Genomic DNA, 27,095 nt, shown 5'->3' with positions numbered 1-27,095 from the left:
AGCCTTAAACCATCTATGCAGGGTGAGACCTCCATCTATTAGGACATAGATACATTGTTCATTCATTTAAAAGTAAAAACATGATGAGAGCCATACATAGCCACTGTCATAATACATTTTCATAACCAACATAATAACAACATAAATACTAAGGAAACAAAAACCATATAATCCACATATAAACTAGTATAATACTCATGAATTAACAAGGAGAAATAACGTCATATTAATGATGCAAAGGCTAACCAGGTTTGGAACTTCCACGAACCACCCAACCATGGATTGGCTGAACCAAATATCTCTTTCATCAAATCATCCCCATGCCATATTCCAAGCATGAACGTGGGACTTAAAACTAAACTCAACCAGGGCTTCTCGAGGCTACTCCACATCACCTTCATCAATAGAACTAGGCTTTATCGCAATCCATCCTGGATCACTAGGCCATAAAATAGGCATAGATTCCACTAGATTTATCCACCTACACTGTGAGGAATTTCCATGTCTCCTAGCCTCTAGGCTTTATCGCAATCCACACCGGATGACTAGGCCCTAATCAAGACTCCACCCTCTAGGCTTTACCTTATATCCTGACATTCATCGGCAAGGATTCCTAGGCCTAATCAAGGGAAACCACCTTTAGGATTTACCATATATCTCACCATTAACCAATCAAGAATTCCTAGGCCCATAGAGGCACACAATACTTGGATTTATCATAACCCACTGTCTAATTCAGGGGTCACTAGGCCGGTGGCTTTACCAAAATCCACAATCTAGTTGAAGGATAACTAGGCCATGTGTTATTTCTTCTAGAGATCCACCTTACTCACCTTTGAATCCATCCGAGAATCCAACTCAACCAAAACATGAGAACCCCATCACACCATGGCTATTCGGAAATGGCAAGGCTAGGTTAAAAACATTGTCACACATGGAAAAACCTATGCTATGACAAAAAGAACCACATGAAATACCATGCATGCCAAATATAGCAAGGAAATCACACATGCAAATCGATACCTTCAAAGAATCCTGTTGTAGCATCTTGATCCTATTCTTCCTTGCTTGCACCTTCCTTCCTCTTGCCTTCTTTGCCTTTCTTGATCCAATTCCAAAGTGCTCCAAGAAAACCCAAAGTGTCCAAGAGTGAGAGTGAGAGAGAGAATAATGAAAGAGCTCCAAAACTGAACTTACCAAAGGTTACACTGACCAAGCCTACCCATTGATCCTCAGAAGCCTTTTTATCAATGAGGCCTTTCTTTTCTTCATTTTCCATTATTTTCCTTCATTTTACTCCTCACATGAAACTTGTGACCTTTCACCCTCCTTTTCTCCTAATTTCCATTATTTTCATAAATAAATGTACCAAAAATGCCATTTTGGCTTCCCAAATCCATTTCCATTACCTGTGCCAAATTCCTTTAGCCATACTAACTTAAATGAACAACCACTAGGATGTTTTTCCCACCATAGCTTAGAATACATGTCCCATGATCTTGGCCTTATTTTTTCCTTTATTAACTTTTTACATGGATTTTGACTAGGTTTGTTATAGAACCCTCCCCCTAGGGTGAACATCGTCCTTGGTGTTCAATGACACATATAAACCAACAAACTATAGAAAAAGAAAAAACATACTGCCCATGGAGCTTTATAACACAACTCATTGCAGTATTTACAATGATGACTATTGAAGATATGACAATCATATCATCATTTACTGGAGCTTTATAACACAACTCATTACATTATTTAAAATGATATACGCATATACAAATATGGAAATTTTCTAAACCAGTAAATAAAAGGATATCATGCCTACATCAACAACAAGGGAATCCAAAGGCTTACACCTCCACTGTCAAAATTAATACCATGATTCACCTCCTTCCTAGGAAGTCCAAAATCCACTCCAAGGTTGAATCTGCATCCAATGTTTAGCACTAAAATCTAGCGCCACTTGTCCTCTCAACAAACATTTGCCAACTCATTTTTCCAGGGAACACTCCCAATGTGCATCTCATTCCATTTGACAATGCTAATGACCAAAAAAAACCATCCTCGACCTTCCCTTCTCTGTTACAATGTCCCTCGGGCAATGTGGTTAGCCCTTCTGTGTAATCACTCACCTTCCAAGTTCCTTGACATCCCCTATCCTAGGTGATCAATCCATTGGCAAGGATTCCTCACATCAGAAAGAAAAAAAGCCAAGGCAAATACCTGCCTAAAACCCATCATACTAGTCAGAGCATGCTCATGGAAATCAATGGACACTGTTGGGTACTAGTTTCCCATAATGGCCCTACTCCTAAAGTAATTTACCAACATACTACTACCTGCTCCTTATTTCACTGCTGCTTCTAATTCTTGTAGTCGATTTCAATGACCCAACCTGGGCATTTCCCGTGCTTTCATGTACCAAGCACATAACTTCCATTAGATTTAAAATAAATATAAATAAATTCATGTCATACCTCATTGGTGGCTCATCAATAAGGTATACTTGCAATTATGTTCGCTTCCTGTCGCAACAAGTCAAACTAGAATATTTGACCAAATAATCATGTATAAACATATCACATCAGAATAGCTCAAAACACAACCATAGTAGATCAAAGTCATAAATGACATGTAACCATCATAAACTATAATCATAGATGACATGTAATCATCATGTACTAGAATCATAAATCACATGCATAATAAAATTGAAAGAAAATAATGATACTTATCCTTTAACCAATCCTCAACTTTTACCTTTTTCTATATTCCATACACACATTGGATTAGTTGCCACGACTAACAAAATCCCAGTTCCTTCTCTTCAACCATGTACACATACACATAATGTAAATCACACACATATAACCACACACGACATACAACACCATCCAATACATGCACCTACACCCAGTGTACAACACAACACAATACATACACTAACACCTGATGTACAACAAAATACATATATGTACACATAGTACAACACAATGAATACACATGTCATGATACCACGACTACACAATGCACATGCATAGTACCGCATGCCCACAACAGAAAATGCATGACATGCACACAATACCACATGTACTCTACTACCATATGTATAACATGTACACAATACTACCTGTACACCACATCACTTTCACAATATGTGCACAACATCACATGTACATGACACCAGCTGCACAACGTGTACACAGTGCCATATGTACACCACACCACCTGTACAATGTGTACACAATACACATGTACACAACACCACATGCATGACATGCAAATGACACCACACGTACAGTACGACACATGCACGACATGTACACAAAACCACTTGCACACAACACCACATGTACAACATGTACATAACACCACATGCACACAACACCACATGTACAATCATCTGCACAACACCATATGTATGTAGCACGACATGTACAACATGCACACAACACCATATATACAAAAAACACTCAAAACCATAGGTAAACTCACTGAATATACAATATGCACAACAAATACACAATAGTAGCACTGTACATCCAAAACCACAATGTTTCTACCAAGCAACCTTTCTTCCAATGTCTCTTCTCCATCCATGCTTATCTTAGCATGCTACAAATCATACTTCTTTCATTCCACTGATGTATCCCTCAGTATAGCTTGTCCATAACATAGACATAATATAATAAAATAATATCAACTCATAACCACATGATATTAACCTTGTAGATTTGTTGAGGCTACTCTTCCCACTTGATTCCCATTAAGACCAAGAACCTCTTTCATGCCCTTCACCTGCATAAGCAATCATTCGTCCAAAAAATGATCCCTGATGTACCTATTAAACAACGACATACATACATACATACAAATATACATATGAACATTAGCATAAAATAAATCATAATCCATGATGACCCTGTCATACATGGAATACATACATAAATACATGTATACATATATAGACATCAACATAATCATGATCACAACATAATTACCATCTATCATAAGGTCAAGGTTAAGAGAACTCCCTTTACCTATTAACAACATGCACAACATTGAGAACAACGATTTCCAACATAACCAAGGCATCCAACACCACAAGTCCATTTACTTTACCTTTCCTATTACCTTTCTCATGATTTTTCTTCCATCATTCATTTATCCCAATGGACCCAACAAACTCAACTAGCTATCATACTCTTGCCTTCAACTTCCCTTATACATTCACCGACTTCACTGTTATGAACCAGCTCACAAAAAGATAGAAAACATAGATTAACGACTTCAAAATCAGCCTCTTCGAGGGGACAACCTCCTTTACATTACACAAATGAACAATTCTTGGATGATACAAATGACTAAACCTACTTTCGATATATAGGAGTCTAAGGGGTCACAATATAATCAAATTCAACATAACAATAATAATATAAGCGCACAACAATAACAATAGTGGGCTTCTACGGGGCACACTAATAATAATATGGGGACAATAGGGGCACAACAATAACGATAAGGGCTACAATAATAGTAATGGGGGAATCACTAGTATTTTAGGGACCTAACATGCCCCTCTCCTTAAAAAAATTGTTTCCATCAATGTTTGAGTAGATCTGGATGCTTCTATATAAAATTCTCACCCTCCCATGTGGAATCTTCAGCGGGTAAGTTCTTCCACTTGATGAGATACTCCGAAATTAATCAGTTTCGTACTTGTAAAGTTCTTGTTTTTGTGACTGCTTTAGGTTCCAATATGGTTTTTCCTTCCTTGTCAAGTTTTGGAAATATTGTTTGAACTGGGAGCTTGTCACCTATAACCTTCTTTAAACATGAAACATGGAAAACTAGGTGCACTCGGAAAGCTACAAGAAGCTCCAATTTGAATGCCATAGTACCAATCTTTTGCAACACCTTGTATGGACCATAATACTTTGGTGATAATTTATTATCCTTCTTAGCTTTCTTGAGGGACATTTGTTTATATGGTTGTAGCCATAGGAATACCCAATCACCTACATCAAAAATTCTTTCGCTGTGATGTTGATCTGCTTGTTGTTTCATTCTATTTTGCACCAAAGTGAGGTTATCCTTTAAGAGTTGGAGAACTTGTTGTTGATGATCGATGTGATGTTCCATTGCTTGAACCTTAGAATTTTCTCTTAAATATGATGGATGGATGGTGGATGATATCCATAAAGTGCCATAAATGGGGTCATTTTTGTTGCAGTACGGAAGGTAGTGTTATACCACCATTTAGCCAGAGGCAACCATTTGACCCATTGTGTCTGTTTATCAAAGACAAAGCAATGAAGATATAATTCCAATTTTTTTTTACTATCTCAATTTTCCCATCATATTGAGGATGATAAGATGAGATATGAGCTAATCGAGTACTGAGGCAAGAAAATAATTCTGTCCAAAAATTTCCAGTGAAAATGGGATCTTTGTCACTTACAATAATCTTTGGGTTTCCATGTGGCTTTTGAATTGTTTCCATAAATGCAGTAGAAACTGTACTGGCTTTAGATGGATGAGATAATGCACAAAAGTGTGCATCCTTGGTAAGTATCTCAATGACCACCATGATGACACTCTTTCCTTCGGACTTGGGTAAACCTGTGATAAAATCCATTGAAACATCCTCCCAATGTTGGCTTGGAATGGATAAAGGGTGTAATAGACCTGTGGTCTTAATTGTTTCAACGTTATTTTGTTGGGAAACCAAACATTTCGCCACAAACTTTTGAATATCTGATTTAAGGCCATCCCAAAAAAATTCCTTCTTAACCCTGTGGTAAGTTTTTAAAAATCCCGAGTGCCCACCTAAGGGAGAAGTGTGAAATTCCATAAGAATATTTTGTTTGAATTGGGAATTCTTACATAGGTATAAGAGATCTTTATACCATAACGAATCATTTTTTCAAAAAAATGTATCAGATGTACTGGGATCTTGTTGTAAGTTTTGAATGAGCACCCACACTTCTTCATCATTATTCCATTCATCCCTTGCTTCATTTATCCAATCTGGTTGGATAATAGAAATGGCACAAAGCAATGCTTCCACGTCCTCATCCTCTATTAAGAGTGCATTTTCCACAACATTTTTCTTCCCTTTTTTGTAGATAATTTCAAATTCATAACCCAACATCTTTGTGACCCATTTTTGCTGATCTTATGAAGATAATCTTTGGTCTAAAAAGTATTTAAGACTATCATGATCTGTTTTTACCTTGAAGTGTCTTCCCATTAGGCATAGTCGCCATTTCTTAAGTACATGTAGTATTTCCAACATTTTCTTCTCATAAATAGCTTTTTGTAAATACTTTCCTTTGATTGGACAACTTCCTAAAGTAATGGGTGTTTCTTCTTGCATTAAAACAACACAAATTCCATTTCCTAAGGCATCACATTCCACAATAAGGGTTTTGGTGAAGTCAAACGTTGCTAAGACAGGTGCTTGGAACATTGCCTCTTTAATATGTTAAAAGGCCTTTGTTGCATCTAGAGTCCATGAAAATGCATCTTTCTTCAATAATGTTGTTAAAGGTGTTGTTATTCTCCCATAATTCTTAACAAACTTGCGATAATACCCTTTCAACCCGAGAAATCCTTATAGATGCTTTATGGATGTGGGGATTTTCCATTCCTTAATGGCTTTAATTTTTCTAGGTTCTACCTTAACACCTTCAAGAGATACAATATGACCCAGATATTCCACCTCTTGTACTCCAAAGAAACATTTGGAGCTTTTTGCATATAATTGTTTCTCCTTCAATAGTTTGAACACCCTGTCAACATGTTGAACATGATCCTTACAAGACTTGTTGTAGATTAGTATATCATCAAAAAATACTGACACAAATTTTCTAAGGAAGGGTTTGACAACGGAATTCATCAAACCTTGAAATGTAGAAGGTTCTTTGGTAAGGCAAAAAGGCATGTCCAAAAATTCATAATGACCCTCATGAGTTCTAAATGTTTTTTTCATAATGTCTTGATTTTTCATTCTAATTTGATGATATCCTGAACGAAGATCCAACTTGGTGAAGTAAATTGATCCATGAAATTCGTCCAATAATTCATCAATGACAGGAATGGATGTGGTGCAGGTAAATTCTCGATGCAGAAAAGGATAATTCCTCTAGAATGAGAGAGTGGGTCTAGCCACAAGCAAACAATCTATGGAAAACTTCCTTAAGCTAGAATCAAATAAGAGGGCCTACCTCTTAGAACTCTATTCTGCTTGGGGATGATCCTACTTCCTTACTCTAGCTACCTTTCGTTTCCTTCCTTCCAATACCTGCAACAAGTAAACAAACAACAACAACAAATGTGATAGCATACAAATTGCATTCAACCTACTTAAAAGGTAAGGAATCTTAAGCCATGAAATGTGAGATAACACTTAGTGTAGGAAATCAATCAATAGTTGCATTCAGATAAATTCAGAAAGAGATTACAACCAATGCCTTGACGTTGCTGGTCTCCTTCAATGTATCCGGGTTCCCACGCCTCTACTAGCATCTCATGAATAGCCCCAATAATGGAAGTTTTAAGGCTTCTTCCCTTTAGTTCCAAACCAAACCAAGCACACTATTCTCCCTCCACAAACATAAACTAGAAGGCTACAAGCTATGATATCTTGCTGGTTATTCAAGCTCCAAAAATACTAAGACTAGTTTAGCTTGGAAAAGGAGGAGTTTATATAGCTTGGATGGAGGTAAGATGGTTCCTGCTATCATTGGAAAGGTATTTTCTCTTGGATTTGTTCCATCCTAATAGGGGAAAGGAGCCCAAAATAACTTTCTCGGCTCCATCCAGCCCAACCATTTACCAGACTTCCGTTATGATGATTCTAGACATGGAAGCTTTGACTCCATATTTAAAAAACTTTCCAAAAGATGATCGACGTGACTGAGAAAAGGGTCAGCTGTGTTGTACAATGCTAGGCCTGCTTTCAATCTCTGCAAATCAGTGCGAGGAGGAAATGGGTCATTAGTGCCAGTCTTGTAAACTAGGGTAAAAGGAATATTCTTGGGAAATGATGCAAAAGGGAATTATTATGCTCATGAATAGGGACATAATGGGAGTCTCTTCATGATGGTACAATATGTAGGATTCAATGTAGAGGTCCTCTAGGATCTTGGAATGGGGAGTACAGGGATAGTGAAAAAATTCTGTGTAACAATGGGAAATCTATCTTTAATAATGAGCTTGTTGACCTCCCTATAATCCAGACACATGTGTCGTGATCCATATTACTTGTGCACCAAGACTACTGGAGCAGAGAAATAACTTTGAATAGGTTGAATTATACTAGCCTCTAGAATTTCTGTAACCATACGTTCAATTTCACTCTTTTGGGCATAGGGATATCTGTAAGGCCTGATGTTCGGAGGAACACTTCTTGGAGTCAAATGAATAGCATGATCATGATTAGGAATAGGTGGGAGGCCTTTCGGAGTCTCAAATACCTTGGAACGATTGTCCAAGACTTTTTGGAGATCTATAGAAATAGATGATTTCGATGTGGGAACCTCTAGCAAAAATAATTATGCAATTATGTGTCATTGTTCTTTCTTTAGAAGCTTTGTCATTCCCTTAGAGCTAATTACCTTTCCTAGTTTCCCTGCGATACGCCTTAATTCAACTTCCTTTCCTTCTAAACAAAATTTCATGAAAAGTTCTTGAAAATTAAAAGCTATTATACCCAAGGATTGTAGCCATTGGACTCCTAGTACAACATCACCACCACCCATTGGAATGGAAAGCATTGGGCTATTCAATACATATTCTCCCATGGATAGCCTGATATTATGGCACTTTCTAGAGAAATTTATGGTTCCTCCACTTGCAACCATCACTTGACACTCTGGTGCTGGATATAGGAAGCAATTCAAATCCTTGGCCATCCTACAATGAATAAAATTATGGGTAACTCCCCAATCAATAAACAATATTACCTATTTCTTATTGAGATGTCCTTTTATCTTGATAATTTGAGGAGTGGTAATTCTAGACAATGCATTACAAGATATGGTCAGATTCATTTCATATTTCTCTAGGGTTTGTTCCTGGTGTATATCCTCTTCTTTTGATGTTTCTTGTTCCTTTTCTTCCCCCTCTTCACAATCTATGTAAAATAATTTCTTCTTAGCACACTTATGGCCTTTAGTGTATTTGCTATCACAACTGTAACAAAGCCCTTTTGCTCTTTTTTCTTCCAATTTTTGTGGTGTCAAGCTTGTAGGTTGTGGAAGGCTAGGGGAAGAGAAACTACCATCTTTATAGTTATGAGTGGTAGGCTTCCTGGTTTCCATAATTTTTCTTTCCATTTTTCTTGCCAACCTGGATGCCTTATCTAGTGAATCAGGTTCCCAAAGGCAAACCTCATGTTGGATGTTATCCTTTAAATTCCCTATGAACACATCAATGCTATGCTCCTATAGAATGTCTTTTACCCTTATATTCAATTTTTGGAAGTCCTCAATGTGCTCCATCATTGAACCCTTTTGTTTGAGATTTATCAATTTGCTAAAAAAGGTGTTTATTTTTTTATCCTCAAAATGTGCTATCATTTCTTACGTAAACATTTCCCAAGTGACACTTTGTTTATGAGAGCAAGGCCATTGATACCATACAAATTGATTTGGTTCCAAATATAAAGTTGCAATGCGTACCTTTTGTGTGTTTTCACATTATGGAGATCGAAATATTGCTCCATATGTAGTATCCATGTTACGATATCCTTGTCATCAAACTTCCTCATATTGATATTTGGAACTTGGTCGATATTCAATCCAATTTTAGAAGCTATGAAACATTGATTAAGATTTCCTTTGTTCTCATCATGAGTTTCCTTTACTACCCTTTCACCATTAGTAAACATTTCTTGTAGCAACTTTGTCAAATCTGTCTTCAAATCTTCCATTTTTCCTTCCATCTTAGCTTCCACGTCTTTCTTTAAACAATGCCTCTTAGCTTCCACATCATTCATATTAGCTTCCATGCCTTCCTTTAAACCATCCATCTTATCTTCCACGCCATCCATCTTAGTTTCCATACCTTTCTTTATACCATTCATTTTAGCTTTTGTTACTTTTTGTGAGAGTAAATTTTGTTGCACTTGGTCTCGTAATTTTGATATATCATGTTGCATTTCTTCCTCTTCTTCATGAGTCATGCTAGAGATTTCAAGTTTCTTACTAGGTGTTTCCATTTTATTTCTTCGAGGCATCAATTAATGATAATTATGCTTCACTATGCCCTTTGAATTCCTTCAAACTATTTTTTCAAACCAAACTTATGCAAAATTTTAAAACAAACTACACACATTTTTTCACTTTTTAGGAGCTCGATATTGAACCTGATGTATCTCTTAAATTGGGATCTCCAAGGTCTAAAATTGTGAAATGTGGTAGCCCTCTGACTCCTCTTTCCAATGCCACCAGTCTGATCAAAATTCAATTCTCCAAGAAAGAGTTATGCCCAATCTCCCAAGATGACCTGATTATACACTTTTTCAATAGAGTGAACTTGTACGAAGTTCCACATGTCCTTGTTTCAACCGTTGGGCCTGAAAACAATGCACAGAAAACTAAAATCCGTCCTATTTTTGTAACTTCTTACGAAATTTCATTCTGATACTCAGAGAGAAAGTTATGATGATTTTCCCAAGGTCATCTGTTTGGGATGTAATTTGGGAGCCTGCGAAAACCCTAACTTCCTTATACCATATCTCAGAAACTATAGCAAGACAAGATCTGAAATTCTGAAGATCTGAAAAATGTTATAGCAAAAATTCCATGATGACCTGTTTGGAGCAGTGAAACCCTAGAATCCAAAGCTCTGATACCAAATGTTATGAACCAGCTCACAAAAAGATAGAAAATATAGATTAATGACTTCAAAATCAGCCTCTTCGAGGGGGAAACCTCTTTTACGTTACACAAATGAAATTTTTTTGGATGATACAAATGACTAAACCTTCTTTCTATATATAGGAGTATAGGTGGTCACAGTATAATCAAAGCCGACATAACAATAATAATATAAGGTCACAACAATAACAATAGTGGGCTTCTATAGGGCATACTAATAACAATATGGGGACAATAGGGGCACAATAATAACAATAAGGGCTACAATGAAAATAGTAATGGGGGAATCACTAGTATTACAGGGACCTAACATTCACCTGATTCTTACATTGCCTACTAGATTTCATTCATCTCTCCCCGAGCTCCGCTAGCTTTCCTCTTTTTCCAACCAATTGCCAAGACCCTGAAACATAAAAGGAGCGAACAAGAATCAAACCATGAAAAGAAATAACAATAAGACACCACAAACAAAGTAGTATGACCATACACCGAATGTAAACAAAGCTGCAATAAAGCACAAAATACCAAAAGCACAAGACTAGCAACAAATACCATGACTCAATCCCCATGGTTCCCAAAACCTCCCAGGGAAATCCCAAGCTGAGCCTTCTTCACGACTTCATGGGAGTCTCTTTTTTCATGCAATACCTTGCATCATACTGCCATAAACACATAATTGTTAGTGCATAAATAAACATAAAAATACACCACTTACCTTATCTTGTTATGCCAAGCACATTTCCTTGTAGCTAAACACATATATGTCATGTACCAAGGGATTCCAATTCCTTGACGGATCCAACTATAATTAGAAACTAGCTAATATACCTATCAAATACATGTTTAGGAATATAAAAAATATCCACATACAACAAAATCAAGGTTAAGAAAACTTTTTGTATGCAAAACACTCATTCGTTTTGACTTGTGGTTTCCAAAGATAGCCAAAGGAATTCTTGCGCAATTCCTTTATTTTACCATTTACTTTGCTACAATTGAGTCTTACTATATACTATTACATCACCCCACTTTTAGTTTTATAAACACATAAACTATTACCTTGTCATGCTAATACCAAACCTCACTCTAATGATTTTCATCTCCTGCTTCACCTCAGTCAACACATCACCATCATAACATACCAACAACATCGTGATGACCTGAAATTCCTACAACGACCTCATGCATGACAACCATGCCCGTAATAATGCATGCATAACAAAATATAGACACTGACATGCATAACAAATGCATATACAACTGACATGCATTCATGACTAACACATCCCAAGGAAAACATCATCAACTTCCACATGGTGACACAATGACAACAATGATCATCACCATGCATACATAACAAGAACATAGTCCACAAACATAAAGAACATATATGTAACTGACATGAATACATGAAAAACAAATTCCCGTCATACAGTCCAAGGGTTGAACCATGCCCTGATACCACTCTGGAACTCTGTGGTATTAGATATCACCCAAAAATAATGGAAACTAGACACCACCAAAAGAGAATGAAACGCCGCTTTGATACCACTCTATAACACCCTCATCCCACATCTATGCAAGTAACTGGACAAACGGGGTAAATATGCGACGAAAGGAAACTATCATGGGATTCAACCTCCTAAGTCACCTTAAGGAAGTGGAATTGATGAAAACACACCACATAGACCTTCTAAACCTGCTACAGGACTCTTAGAAGGCATCCAAACAATTCACATGAACAACCCCTTGGTCCCACTGAGTTTTTAGTGCATCAAACCCCTGGACGCTCCCTTGATATGGACAAGGGTGCATCTGGGAGGCTCAAGAAGCTCCCACAACAAGGGAAAGGGAGCTTATGGGGACTTTTCCGCTGATGTTATGCCTACGACTCTAGGATTGGCGCCAATTTTTTAGGCCCAAAGCCCAGGTCACTGCTTAGAACTCAATGGTAGGTTTAGAAATTAAATTTTATAGTGGAACAAATATACATTTGCCAAAACATCAACAAGGACTAGACTGGATCCCTCCCAGCCATGACAGGCATTCCGTTAAACATGCCACAAACATGAAAGCTACAGGTCTTGTTGGACACCTACTCCTCTAAGGGTTGGTGTGGAAGCTGAATAGTCAAAGGGAGTCTAAGAAACCACTAGAAATATGAAACCAAGGGTCACTCCAATGTATTATAAAATGTATATCATTGTGAATAGTAATTCATTTGATGTTGATAATTCAAATTCTTGTCTTCACCATGATTGTCTTTAACATGGTATCATAGCAGGCGTACTTCTTCCCTTCTCCAATTTAAGAAACTAGTCTTGTGGCGTTTCTTTGCATGTCAATTTTCTCTGTCAGTCTTTCAATTTTCTATGGGCCTTGTTCCTTTCCTTGAGAAGCTGAGAAATTACTCAACTCTTTGTGCATATCTTTCATCTACCATTATGTGACCTTCTGTGACCTGAGATAACACCAAATTATTTTCCCTCACTCTAAGAATTTCAGTGCCTCTGCTCCCCATGCAACAATATTTTCTACCATAGTCTTAGATGCATTTCTTCTACCCTAACAGAAGAATTTTCATCCTTAACTGACATCTCAACCTGTGGCTCCTCTGCTACGATGTTAGCAACCTCTTTGCTAGCTCAAATTTGAAGACTACGAACTCATTCCCATTAACCTCGTGCCATAGCTTTGCTCTTATTTTCATGCTCTTCGATCGAATCTGATGGTTCGAGTCCCTAGAGTTGTTTGAATATGATTTCTTAGTTTGAATGCCAATGTTCTTCTCGATGCAAATGGAAATGTGAAGATATATTAGTTTGGCCTTAGTGCACTGCCTCAACAATTTAGGGAAGACGGGTTGCTACAAATGACTTGTGGAAGCCCCAATCGGGCCTTGCATGCACTGCTACAATGTTGTTTCTTAAATGCATTTTCTCAACCTCCATGAAACATTCACATATATCATGAAATAGATGAAATGCAAGATCAAAGTCTTGTGGGTACTTACCCAATTAGCTTATAATGCAAATCCATGCCTTAACGTGAGGAAGAAGACCCCACTACAACATTAATCGTATGATGCTCTCTCTAGAATTTTGTGTATCGGGCTTGACTATATCAGGTCCCCACACGAGACCAGTTATGTTTCTCACCATTGAATCAAAGACCATATGACTGTTGGATTTCATTGAACTGGTATGATTTGGTGCATTGTTTGTTATGGTGCATGTTCTATACTATTATTTGTTGTTGCATGGTGTATTCTGTGCGTTTGGTTGAATGGATTGTAATGAATGTTGGTGTTTTTATGCTGTGGAGACTGTATTTAAGTGTTAACCATTCTTTGAAAACCATGGCATGAAATCTGAGAACCGAACTAGATGGATTCGTTTGTGGGTTGAAGGGGGAAGCAATTGAAATCCATTTGCATTTAGATTGAGAAAATTTTGTATCTCTGGTGATCTGATCAATATAGCTCACTCTTAAGTCCATGGATTGATAGTTGGCCTATGACATTTCATTATCTCCGCTAGTTTTTATCGTTGCAGAATGCCTTCTTACATCTTTGATTGCGAAGGAAGAAGATGTGCAAATGGAAACGTGGATTGAGAGTTATATATGTTTTGGTTGAATTCCTTCATGAATCATGGCACATCGACTCATGAACTTCAAACAACAATGGATGTTATCGCCTGTTCATTGGACACTACTGCATGATAACTTTTCCTTAGAAACTACTCATTAATTTTCATCGGTAGATTTGAGGATCTTCGAGATAGATCCGAGCATCAGATTGGCACAATATTGTGACTCTTCAGAGGCATGTTTATAATGGAATGAATTCAACACCAAATTGTATGTGAAACCTATGGATGACCTTTTTCGTGAGCCATTTGCAGTTGGCAATGCCTATTTTCTATATCAGAGGAATCAAAATGTGTGAACACTTGACTGTTTGAGTACTAACTCGAGGAAGTACAAGATAATGAGTCTTTTTCTTCTTATTTTAGCCATCGCAATACAATAAAGGACAAGCACATGTATAAATTACAACATGCGCTAACTCGAAGTGATTTCAATTTCCTTCAAATACTATAAATATGAAGACATTACCTAAGGAGGAAGGCAATTATTTCAAAGGGGACAAGATTGTTTTAATTGAAAGATAACGAGGGAAAATGTTATCTCATGAAATACATAGTTCAACACTACAATTAACTTTATTATTTTTGATAAATAGTTGCAATCGACCCTGCTACAAGTGTCTATGTATTTCTTGCTAGAGAATTCAAGTACTTAAAATTGTTGTCGTTATTCTACATTTTTCTTGGCACTCTTCATTTACTTGAATTGGAGAAAATGGAAACAGGTTATGAAGTATTAGAGTTTTTGAAAACGTTGATACAGTCTACTACTAATGACAGAGTAAAAATCAATAAATCCTCTCTTGCTAACATTAGAATTTGTCTACAAAATGCACAAGCAAAGATTTATTTTTTGCAACTAGAATCTCAGTTCCAATGGGATGAGCTTCAACATATCTGTCATTCTAAATTGTTTTCTACCCAAAACAACCCTCTATTCAAGGATAATCATTAGCCAACAAGTTATGAAATTAGTAAGATTGAGGTTGATTCATATTTAGTGCCTAGTGCAAGAGCAGAGTTACATGCAAAAGATGAAACTCAACATATGCTTCTCAAGCCCATCATCAAACCTTGGGAAGAGTTTTTACATAAAAAGCACATAAATGGTCTTGGATATGAAAGGATGTGTCGTTTCATATTCCAGATTACTCGAATCCCATCAAATTTTAGAGTCTTGTGTTTCTTCAGGGTGGTTCACCTTCACCTGTTCCAGATTTTTCTCTTCCACATTCACAGCCAAAAGTTGTTAAATGCCAACATTGTGATATAGTTGGCCATATGAAAGATCACTACTTTGATATTCATCCATGTGAGCACTATCATAAAACCACACTTCAAACAAATGCTTCAAAATCAAGCCTCTTGCAAGAATAAAGACTCATCTTGGATGGATCGCTTCTTTGCAATGGGCTTCAACAAACAAGAAGATATTTCAGTCATATGTTAGAATTTATTCTAGAGTATTGAATAGTATTGCAGTTTATTTTCTCCATATTCTCACCTTGTATTTGAGAGGGGCGAAAATGATGGTCATCTACAATATTCAAAGCCACATCAAGTGAGCCTCAGTCACAACCTACCATACCAGATTTAGAGTTGTAGTGAGAGACAAAGATGCCCTTCAGAATTCCATTGGTTGGTGGTCAGCCTTAAACCATCTACTAGGGTGAGACCTCCCTTTTCAAGTTGAGCTTCTCCCTCTTTAAAGAGTTGGGGAAACTTCCTCTAGAAGAAGACTTCAGCTTCTTGCCAATTTTGGAAGAGTTCCAGGAATTGTATTAAGCATTCCAGAGTTGGTGGTCATCCTTAAACCACTACAGGTTGTAGGCCTCCCTTTTCCAGGTTGAAGGTATCCCTCCCCAAAGCATTAGGGACACATCCTATATCAAAATATTTCAACTTCTTTCTAGACTTGGAATAGTTTCGGGAACTGCACTAAGCATTCCATTGTTGGTGGTCATCCTTAAACTACCCCCTTATACCAACATTTCAGAGAGCACATTCAACCTAGTGCTACCATGATTTTTTGCACATTTTGTATTTTAGATCTCTTCTTGGACTTACACATACCCCTCCAGATTAAGGGGGGGAATGTTGGACACCTAATTCTCTAAGGGTTGGTGTAGAAGATGAATAGTCAAAGGGAGTCCAAGATACCACTTGGAATATGAAACCAAGGGTCCCTCCAATGTATTATAAAATGTATATCATTGTGAATAGTAATGCATTCAATGTTGATCATTTAGATTCTTGTCCTCACCATGGTTGTCTTTAATGGGTCTTAACAACAGAACTGAGCATAGGGGTCACATACTTATCTGAGAATTGCTAAGAAGCATTGATGCCTTAACACATTAGCTGCAATTCCATCTATTAGGCCATCGATACATTGTTCATTCATTTACAAGTAAAAACACGATGAGATCCATACATAACCATTGTCATAATATATATTCATAACTAGAATAACAACAATAGAAATACCAAGGAAACAACAACCATATAATCCACATATAAACTAGTATAATAGTCATGAATTAACAAGGAGAAATAACCTAATATTAATGATGCAAAGGCCAACCAAGTTTGGAACTTCCACGAACCACCCGGCCATAGATTGGTTGAACCAAAATTTTCTTTCAGCCAATCACCCCTGTGCTATATTCCAAGCATGAATGTGGGACTTAAAACCAACCTCAACCAGGGCTTCCAAGGCTACACCACCTCACCCTCCTCAATAGAGCCAAACTTTACTACAATCCTTCCCAGATCACTAGGCCATAAAACAAGCATGGATGCCACTAGATTTCCCCCCTACACCGTGAGGAATTTCCCTGTCTACTAGTCTCTCGATTTTATCGCAATCCACACCGGATCATTAGACCTAACCAAGACTCCACCCTCTAGGCTTTACTGTATACCCACCATTCATCGGCAAGGATTCTTAGGCCTAATCGAGGGCAGCCACCTCTAGGCTTGACTGTATATCTGGCCATGAATAGGTCAAGGATTTCTAGGCCCACTGAGGCACATAATACCTAGCTTTACCAAAACCCACAGTCTGGTTCAGGGGTCACTAGGCTAGTGGCTTTATCGTAATCCACAGCCTGGTTCAAGTATCATTAGGCCATGTTTTATTTCTTTCAAAGATCCACCTCACTCAGATTCGAATCCATCCGGCAATCTAACTTATCCAAAACATGAGAACCCCATCACACCATGGCTATCTAGAATTGGAAAGGCTATGCTAAAAACATTGTCACACCTAACAAAACCTATGCCATGATAACAAATAACCACATGCAATAACATGCATGCCAAATATAGCAAGGAAATCACACATGCAAATCACTACCTACAAAGAATATTGTTGTAGTTGCTATCCCGCTCTTCCTTGCTTGCTCCTTCCTTCCTCTTTCCTTATTTGCCTTTCTTGATCCAACACCAAAGTACTCCATGAAAAACCTAGGTGTCCAAGAGTGAGAGAGAGATAGAGAATAATGAGAGAGCTCCAAAGCTAAACTGACCAAAAGTTACACTGACCAAGCCTGCCCATTGATCCTCAAAAGCCTTTTTATCAATGAGGCCTCTATTTGCTTCAATTTCCATTATTTTCCTTCATTTTCCTCCTCACATGCAACCTTTGACTTTTCACCTTCCTTTTCTTCTCATTTCCATTATTTTCATAAATAAATGTGCCAAAAATGCCATTTTTCCTTCCAAATCCTTTTCTATTACCTTTTTCAAATTCCTTTAGCCATAATAACTGAAATGAACACCCACTAGGATGTTTTTCCAACCATTCATCTTGGAATACATGTTCCATGACCTTGGTATTATTTTTTCCTTTATTAACTTTTTACATGGATTTTGACTAGGGTTATAGGAATTTAGTGAGACTCCGACTCAAGCCATGTAAGGGAAATGCTTTTCAATTTTCCTTTGTTGAATAAGAGTTCTTACAAGGAGAGAGTAACTATATTCATTTTAGAAACCATAAGTCCTAATGCAGTCCTAACACAGGAAAACAAATGTGGGCATGCAATGCTCTTACAATAAACCCAATATAACAGAACATAACCAACTGAAAAAATGACAGAAAGCTACAATTTTTCACTTTTCTTTTTTCCAAAATTAAATGAAATTAAGCTATCTTTCAAAAAGAAAAAATGAACATGCATGCAACCAATCAGAAAAGCATTCACAAATGCAGATCCCAACATCAAACCATAACCAAGCTTGTCAAACACTATAATCCAAAAAACTAAGTGGATTTCAGGGTTTTGGGCTTATAACTCGGTTTTCCAAGGAATAAAAGGTGTTAGTAGCATAGTTAACACATTGTGCAGGAGAAAGGACAACATTATTACACTCTAAAAAGAACTAGGAGGGTGTGCTACAGAAGACTAACTTGGAAAAAAATGGCAGTTTAACGTCTAAGCAGAGGTTGTGAACAACAGTACTAGTTTGCAAGAAAATAGAGTGACCAGGATCAAGCTTGAAAAGAACAAAATGAAGTGGAGAGAGATAGATATTAAGGTACTAGGAGATCAAAGTTGAGAACCAAGAACGTCCCCAATAGAGTCACCAATTATGCTATAGGGATTAATGCATGGGTGGTGGTCAGAAAACCCTCTCAAGTTTCCCGGAACCCGAGGCAGACAGAATCAAGTTACCTGAAAAAATTTAGACAAGACACATGAAAACATAACAATTCTAATATAATAATTAACAAAGTGACGGAGAAGGGTTACCTGATTTCCCTTAACACAAATTTTTTGGGGTTTTTAGTGTGACAGATAGAACATCCCCAACTAGCTCTCATATCAAAACTTGCACATAAGGACACTAAGTGACTTTCACAACATATGTAACTTTAGCAATCAAATACATCAACATATAAAAACATACAACGATAAAAGGCATCAATGATAAAACATTAGTCTCGCCATTGAATCAACATATACATAAATAAAGTATCGATATCATGGCATAGAAAAAACAAGATAAGATATATATTATCAATTCTAAGAAGAATGATTACAACTATGATTGTTGTAACAAGCATTCCCTTAGCTCCTAGCTCCTCTCTCTCTCTCTCAACAATGTCTAACCAAAACAATAGTGCACAAATTCTGTTCCCCATTACTATGGACTAGCCTCCAATATATAGGCGATGGAAGGCTCAACTTTTGACAATTTCTCCACAAGTTTCATTTGGGAAAAAGCTAGATATTGCCTCTTCTTTATTATTCTTTCCTTCTTTGTTTTCTTCCATTAGGACATGAAATTTACAAATACAAGTCTGAGGCGAATCTTTCCAGCTTTTTAGAGTCAACATTGAGTGAAATAAATAATGTCAGTGAGTTAACTCATGTTTTAGCCTTTGGAAGCTCATAAAATTCCAATAACGTGACCCTGTAGGTAAAACAAAGCATTTGTCCCTAGGTTAACACTGTCTGCTAGGTCATGGACTGCATTAGGATGCTCTATGACTGTTTTTGAGGTGTGTTACCTTGGAAAATAGGACTGTAACTTAGGTTTTCTTTCAATCCAAGTTGTTCTTCTCCTCCGAGCTAATGACGAGGCCATTTCCTGTATAACAATTAGTCAAGTTTACCATGAGTATAGTAGTATTGTATCTCTTTTCTCTTTGTAAATATGTATATTATGTTTCAAACTAGAAGATAATAGAACAATCTTACAAGAAAAAATCAATTATTAACTTCATCTTAAACCTTGAAAATTCTTATATAATGATGACGATGATTAGCATCTACTAAGACCAAAATGGTCTATTGAACCTTAAGAAGGTAAGAGATTACTCATAATTCTTTAGAATATTATTTCTATTTTCTAAAAGCATTAAGAGAGGCATTCTAAGATTAACATAGTTTTGTTGTCTTAAAGGTCAAGAATGTTAGGTTGTGTTATATTCTTTCCATGACTAGCCCACGTAGTTAACTGGGGGGTTAGAAGGGGGGTGGAGCCCCCCCTTAATTGCACCGATTATGTAGCAGGGGGAGTCACAAGGGGTTTGAGGGGTGCAGGTAACCCCACTCTATATTAGGTTGGGCAGACCTACCTATGGTTTTTTGCATCTTTTTCGCACATGTTTTTGACGCGATGGTTTTTGGTCCATGGTTTTGGACGTGATGGTTTTTGTTCCATGGTATTGGGTGCTTCAACATGTATAAATACGTATTGTAACATTGAAAGGAACATAATGAAAAATCAAGATAGTAGTCCCAGTTTTGGGATCCAGGGAAAAATCTCTGTGTATATGTATTTTATGTGTTATGCTCTCACATTGTTTATTTTTTGTGTATTAGAATTCGTATGCAAGTAATTTCTGTATGGGGTTAAAACCTACATTTGGTATCAGAGTTGTTTTGGCTTCAAGGGGACAACTTTGCTACTGAGGGGTTTCACTCGGGCCTATGGTAGACCCTATTCAGTGGGAGATCTGCAGGATCAATTCTGGTGGTGAGAGAAGATGGCGAGTAGTGGAAAGATAGAGATCGAGAAATTTAATGGTCAAAGTTTTGAGTTATGGAAACTCAAGGTGGAGGATATTTTGGTGGATAAATATTAGTGGATCACAGTAGATCTAGGTACTAAACCAACGAGAGTGTCCAATGAAGAATGGAAGAAGTTGGGTCGGAAGGAAAATATCACAATATGATTGTGTGTCTCAGATTCAGTATTGTTGAATGTATCAGGGGAAGCTACGATGAAGGATTTGTGGGACAAGTTAGGGACTTTATACCAATCTAAGTCTCTAGTGAATAAATTGTTCCTACGGAAAATGTTGTATAACCTAAGGATTAAAGATGGAGACTCGGTGACAGAGCATCTGAACGCATTTAATACTGTGGTAAGTTAGTTATCATCTGTTGATATTAAAATTTCAGATGAAGATAAGTGCATCAGTTTGTTGTGTTCTCTACCAGATTCATGGGATAGTTTGGTTATTGCAATAGGTATCAATGCAACTACCTTGCACTTTGATGAAATAGTCTCATCCTTGTTGACGAAGGAAATGAGATGGAAAAATATGGAGAGCTAGAATGGTGTTGCCTTGTTTGTACGAGGACGGTCCTAGAACAAAAACAAAAATAAGTCATTGAGTGGGAGGTCTAAATCTAGAGGGAGATCTAAATCTCCAGGAAAACCTGTAAAGGTGGTGTGCTGGAAATGCGGAAAGGAAGGGCACTACAAAAGGAACTGTAAATCTAAAGCTCCTGATAAAGGAAAGGGATATGATGATGCTCCTTTTGTAGAGGTGAAAACCACCTCAGATGAAGGTGGGGATGTGTACTTGGCTTCTTCAAGTACACATGTAGATCATGAGGCATGGTTGATTGACTCACGTGCATCCTTTCACTTCACTACCCATACAGAGTGGTTCTACGAGTATGAGAAATACGATGGTGGTGATGTCTTCTTAGAGGATGATAGGAAGGCTAAAATCATTGGTCGTGGAAAAGTAAAGTTGAAGTTGCAAGGTGGAAGGGTTAGAACACTTCTGAGTGTTCTGCATATTCCTGCATTGGCCAGAAATCTGATTTCTGTAAGCAAGTTGGATGATGCAGGTGTAAAAATAGTGTTTAAGAAGGATACCTGCAAGATGATTCAGGGAGCACTGGTATTGATGCGGGGAGTTCGGATTGGAACTCTATACAAGCTGCAAGGTAGCACTACTGTTGATGGGTGCAATAGCTCTGTGGTTCTTGAAAGTGGAGCAGAAAATTTAGTGGTCTCTAGAGAGAAGACCATGTTGTGGCATCAAAGGCTTGGACATATTGTAGAGAAGGGCCTTCGAATACTTCATGGTAAATGTATGGTAGAAGGTATGAGTAATAGCTCTCTGGATTTTGATTTTTGTGAAAATTGTGTATATGGGAAGCAGAATCAGGTGAGTTTCCCCTTTGGTGGTAAGAGGGTGAAACAAATATTAGAGCTTGTGCACAGTGATGTGTTTGGACCTATGAAGGTTCCATCACTGGGTAAGTCTGTGTACTATGTATCCTTTATAGATGTCTTCTCAAGGAATACATGGATATATTTCCTTAAGAAGAAACCTGGATTCTTTGACAGGTTTAAAGAATTTAAGGCTCTAGTGGAAAACCAAACAGAGAAGAAGATAAAGTGCTGAGGACAAATAATGGTGGAGAGTTTTTCAGTAAGGAATTTGAAGAATTCTGTAAGAAGTGTGGTATAGCAAGACAAAAGACTACTCCATACACACCTAAGAAAATGGAGTTGCAGAAAGAATGAACAAGACATTGATGGAAAGGGCAAGAAGCATGCTCAATGGTGCCAGGTTAGGACATGAATTTTGGGCAGAGGCATTGGAGACAGCATGTTACCTGGTCAATAGATCACCTTCATCAACATTGGAGGATAAGACTCCACAAGAGGTATGGACTGGTAAGAAACCCTCTCTTTCACATCTGAGGGTATTTGGATGTGATGCATATGTACATGCTCCAAAGGAGAAATGAACCAAGTTGGATAGTAAATCTGAAAAGTGCATCTTGATTGGGTATAAGGATGGCTTAAAGGGTTATAAGCTTTGGAACCCAGTAACAAGGAAGGTTGTGTACAGCTGAGATGTGGTGTTCAGAGAGGTAAAAGATGCTATTAAACATGAATTCCAACCAAAGGAACCTGAGAAGATAGAGTTTGAGCTAAAGGAGGAAGAATCAAACTCTACATCAGGGGAGGAATCAGAAGATGAAGAGCCACAAACTCTGGGTGTGAGAAGATAAGTTCGAGAAAGAAGGTAGCTAGAAAGGTATATTCCATCTGCTTTCTATTCAAATTTTACTTTATCTATTACTGATGATGATCCCAGAACTGTGAAGGAAGCAATAGATTCAGAGGATGGAAAACTCTAGAAAGAGGCCATGGTTGATGAAATGATATCTTTGCACAAAAATGAGGCTTGGGATCTGGTGGAGTTGCCGGCTGGAAGGAAACCCATTGGTAGCAAATGGGTGTTCAAGAAGAAGACAAATTCAGAAGGAAAGGTGGAGAAATACAAAGCTCGGTTGGTAGCAAAAGGTTATTCCCAGGTGCTGGGAATTGATTTCGGTGATATTTTTTCTCATATTGCCAAGGTAACTTCTATTAGATTACTTTTATCTGTTGTTGTTGCTTTTAATCTTGAGTTAGAACAGATGGATGTGAAGACAACATTTCTTCACGGGGATCTAGAAGAGGAGATATACATGAAGAAACCTAAAGGCTTTGTGGTGAAGGGTAAGAAAGAACTAGTATGCAAGTTAAAGAAGTCTCTGTATGGGTTAAAACAGTCACCAAGGATGTGGTATCAGAAATTTGATACATTTATAGAGGGACTTGGCGTCACCAGAAACAAAGCAGATCACTGTGTTTATTTTAAATTAATTGGTGACCGTGTTATTTATCTGGTCTTGTATGTGGATGATATGTTGTTGGTTGGAAATGAAAAAGAAATTATCCAGGATTTGAAGACCCATTTGTCCTCAAAATTCAACATGAAAGATCTTGGTGCTACAAACTATATTTTGGGCATGGAAATTAAAAGAGATTGGACAAAGAGGAAGTTCTGGTTAAACCAGAGGAAGTATGTCGAGATAATATTGCAGAGGTTTAATATGCAGGATAGTAAACCGGTGAAGGTTCCTATTCCTGTAGGTGTAAATTTATTTGTTGAACAGTGTCCCAAGACACACGAAGAGGAAGAGGACATGTCCCATGTTCCATATGAAAGTGCAGTCAGTAGCCTGATGTATGCGATGGTGTGTACTAGACCAAACATTGAACATGCAGTGGGAGTATTGAGCAGGTTTATGTCAAAACTAGGGAAGGAGCACTAGACAACAGTGAAGCGGGTTTTCAGGTAGTTGCATGGCACTAGTGATTATGGTTTGTGCTACCAAGGAAGACCAGGATTGGAGAGAGTTTTGGATATTTGTGGCTTTTTTGATGCAGACTGGGATGGAGATCTGGATCAAAGAAGATCTACAAGTGGGTATTTGTTTAACCTATTTGGAGGTGTAGTCAGTTGGATGAGTAAGAAACAATTTGTAGTGGCACTATCAACTACAGAGGCAGAATACATGGCAGCCACTCATGTAAGCAAGGAAGTAGTTTGGTTGCAGAGATTGTGTTCAAGTATGGGGTTAGTATAGGGAGTTATAAGGATAGACTGTGACAGCCAAAGTGCAATTTTCTTGGCAAAGAACCCTACATATCATTCAAAGACAAAGCACATTGATGTTCAGTATCACTTTGTGAGGGATATGATAGAAGACAAAAAGGTGTTGCTGGTAAAGGTGGACACTTTGAAGAATACTACAGATGCATTGACAAAATCTGTGAGCTCTGAGAATTTCTCTTGGTGTAGAGAAACAATGGGCATTTCAGGGCTGGATAAATGACTAAGCTCTCTTGTGGCCCCCTGTGGAAAGAAAAAAACAAGTGGGATAATGTTGGGTTGTGTTATATTCTTTCCATGACTAGCCCACGTAGTTAACCGGGGGGTTAGAAGGGGGGTAGAGCCCCCACTTCATTGCACAGATTGCATAGTAGGGGGAATCACAAGGGTTTTGAGGGGTGTAGGTAACCCCACTCTATGGGGTCCGGGGCAGCGCCCTGGAAAATTTTGGTTTTGACCCTATATTAGGTTGGGCAGACCTACCTATGGCTTTGTGCATCTTTTTCACACATGTTTTTGGACGCGATGGTTTTCGGTCCATGGTTTTGGATGTGATGGTTTTTGGTCCATTGTATTGGATGCTTCGGCATGTATAAATATGTATTGTAACATTGAAAGGAACATAATAAAAAATCAATTTGGTAGTCCCAGTTTTGGGATCCAGGGAAAAATCTCTGTGTATATGTGTTTTATGTGCTATGCTCTCGCATTGTTTATTTTCTGTGTTTTAGAATTCGTATGCAGGTAATTTTTGTATGGGGTTAAAACCTACAAAGAAGGATGGTAGTGTGACAAATATTGTGAAATTTAGATCAATTGTGACTATAAGATAAACAATCTAAGAGAAAATGTTTTTCATCTTCAACCCTCTTAGTGTAAAAAAAGGTGAAATAATATTTTATCCCATGTAGTTTTGGGATTTTCTTAATTCCTAGTTTCACTATGGAGCTCATGAGAATTTGTTCTTATCTTAACACCATTTAATTTCTTCTTTACACTAGTTAAGACAAATAAATATTTTCTATTTTCAAGATTTGGGTTGGTCACCTCCTTGTAATAACTAAGTTTACCTTTTCCCTCTAACTCTTTATCACTCTGTAGTTTAACCTTAAATTTTGATGTGATAATTTTTTTAATAATATCCTTATTTTACATATTGAGAACTTCCTTTATCCCTCAATGGTCTTGGCCAAGACCAGACATCCTTATGCAATCCTTGCTTGAATTGAAAGTGGTGGTTTTGGCTATAATTAGAATTATTCCATTTTTTTTAACCTCTTCTTATACATAATATGCCTACTCATAGTCATGCTTTCAATGGGGGAAATGCTTGCTTCAATGACTTGGATAGAATAGGTGTATTTCTTTAAGCTTGATATTGTAGGTTATAAAGTGTTTTTCGATTTGTTTTATCTTCCTTTATGAGTCTCTAGAGATACTACATCCTCAAACCTCATATCCATATAAAATAACATGAGTGAAGAGACCCTTAAAGAGGATTTTTTTAATCCCATATACAAAGATTTGCTAACTTACAATTGTTTTCAAGTCCAAAATAAGCTTTCCACCCTCTATTTACCTTTTTATCAAAGCTGTAATTCTAGTTGAACTTGCGATGGATATTGATTCCTAGAGATTTGTACGATGAAACTTCCTATATCAGCATCAGGTTAAAATTTCATGTAATAAAGTTAATAAAGGTAAAATAAGACCAAGGTCATGGGACACATATTCCAAACTGAATGTTGGGAAAACCATCCTAGTGGGTGTTCATTTCAGTTTATTATGACTAAGGAAATTGGCGAAGGTATTTCCAAAGGAAAAGAGACATTATTAGGCATTTTATTTATGAAAATAAAGGAAAATAGGAGAAAAGGGAGGTGAAAGGTCACAGGTTTACATGAGAGGAAAATTGAAGGAAAAATATAGGAAAATGAAGAACATAGAGGCCTCAATGATAAAAAGGCTTATGAGGATTGGTTCACATTTATTTATTTTTTATTTATTTTTTTATTTTTTTATTTTTTTTCAGTTTGGTTATGAAATTATTTATAAATAGAGAAGAGTGCTAAGAGGAGAAACCAAGCAAAGGAAGGACAAGGAAATCAAATGACAAGTAAGGAAGGTTGGATCAAGCAACTTCAACAGGAAGATTTGTAGGTAATAGGTTGCATATGTGATTTCCTTGTTGGTTTGTGAATGCATATATTATTTGGTTCTCTTGTTTTTATTGGCATGGATGTTTTTGGGCATGACAATGGTTTTAGCCTTGCCTTTCCATTTTTGGATAGCCATGGGGTGATGGGTTTATTTTATTTGGTTGAGATTTGGATTGCTAGATGGTTTTGG

The sequence above is a fragment of the Pinus tabuliformis genome, chromosome 4_1 (assembly GCF_031772625.1).
Source record: "Pinus tabuliformis cultivar Carrire ecotype Pingquan chromosome 4_1, CPIR1, whole genome shotgun sequence".
Lineage (NCBI taxonomy): Eukaryota > Viridiplantae > Streptophyta > Pinopsida > Pinales > Pinaceae > Pinus > Pinus tabuliformis.
The sequence above is the reverse complement of the archived record's forward strand: the minus strand, read 5'-3'. Positions refer to the sequence as shown.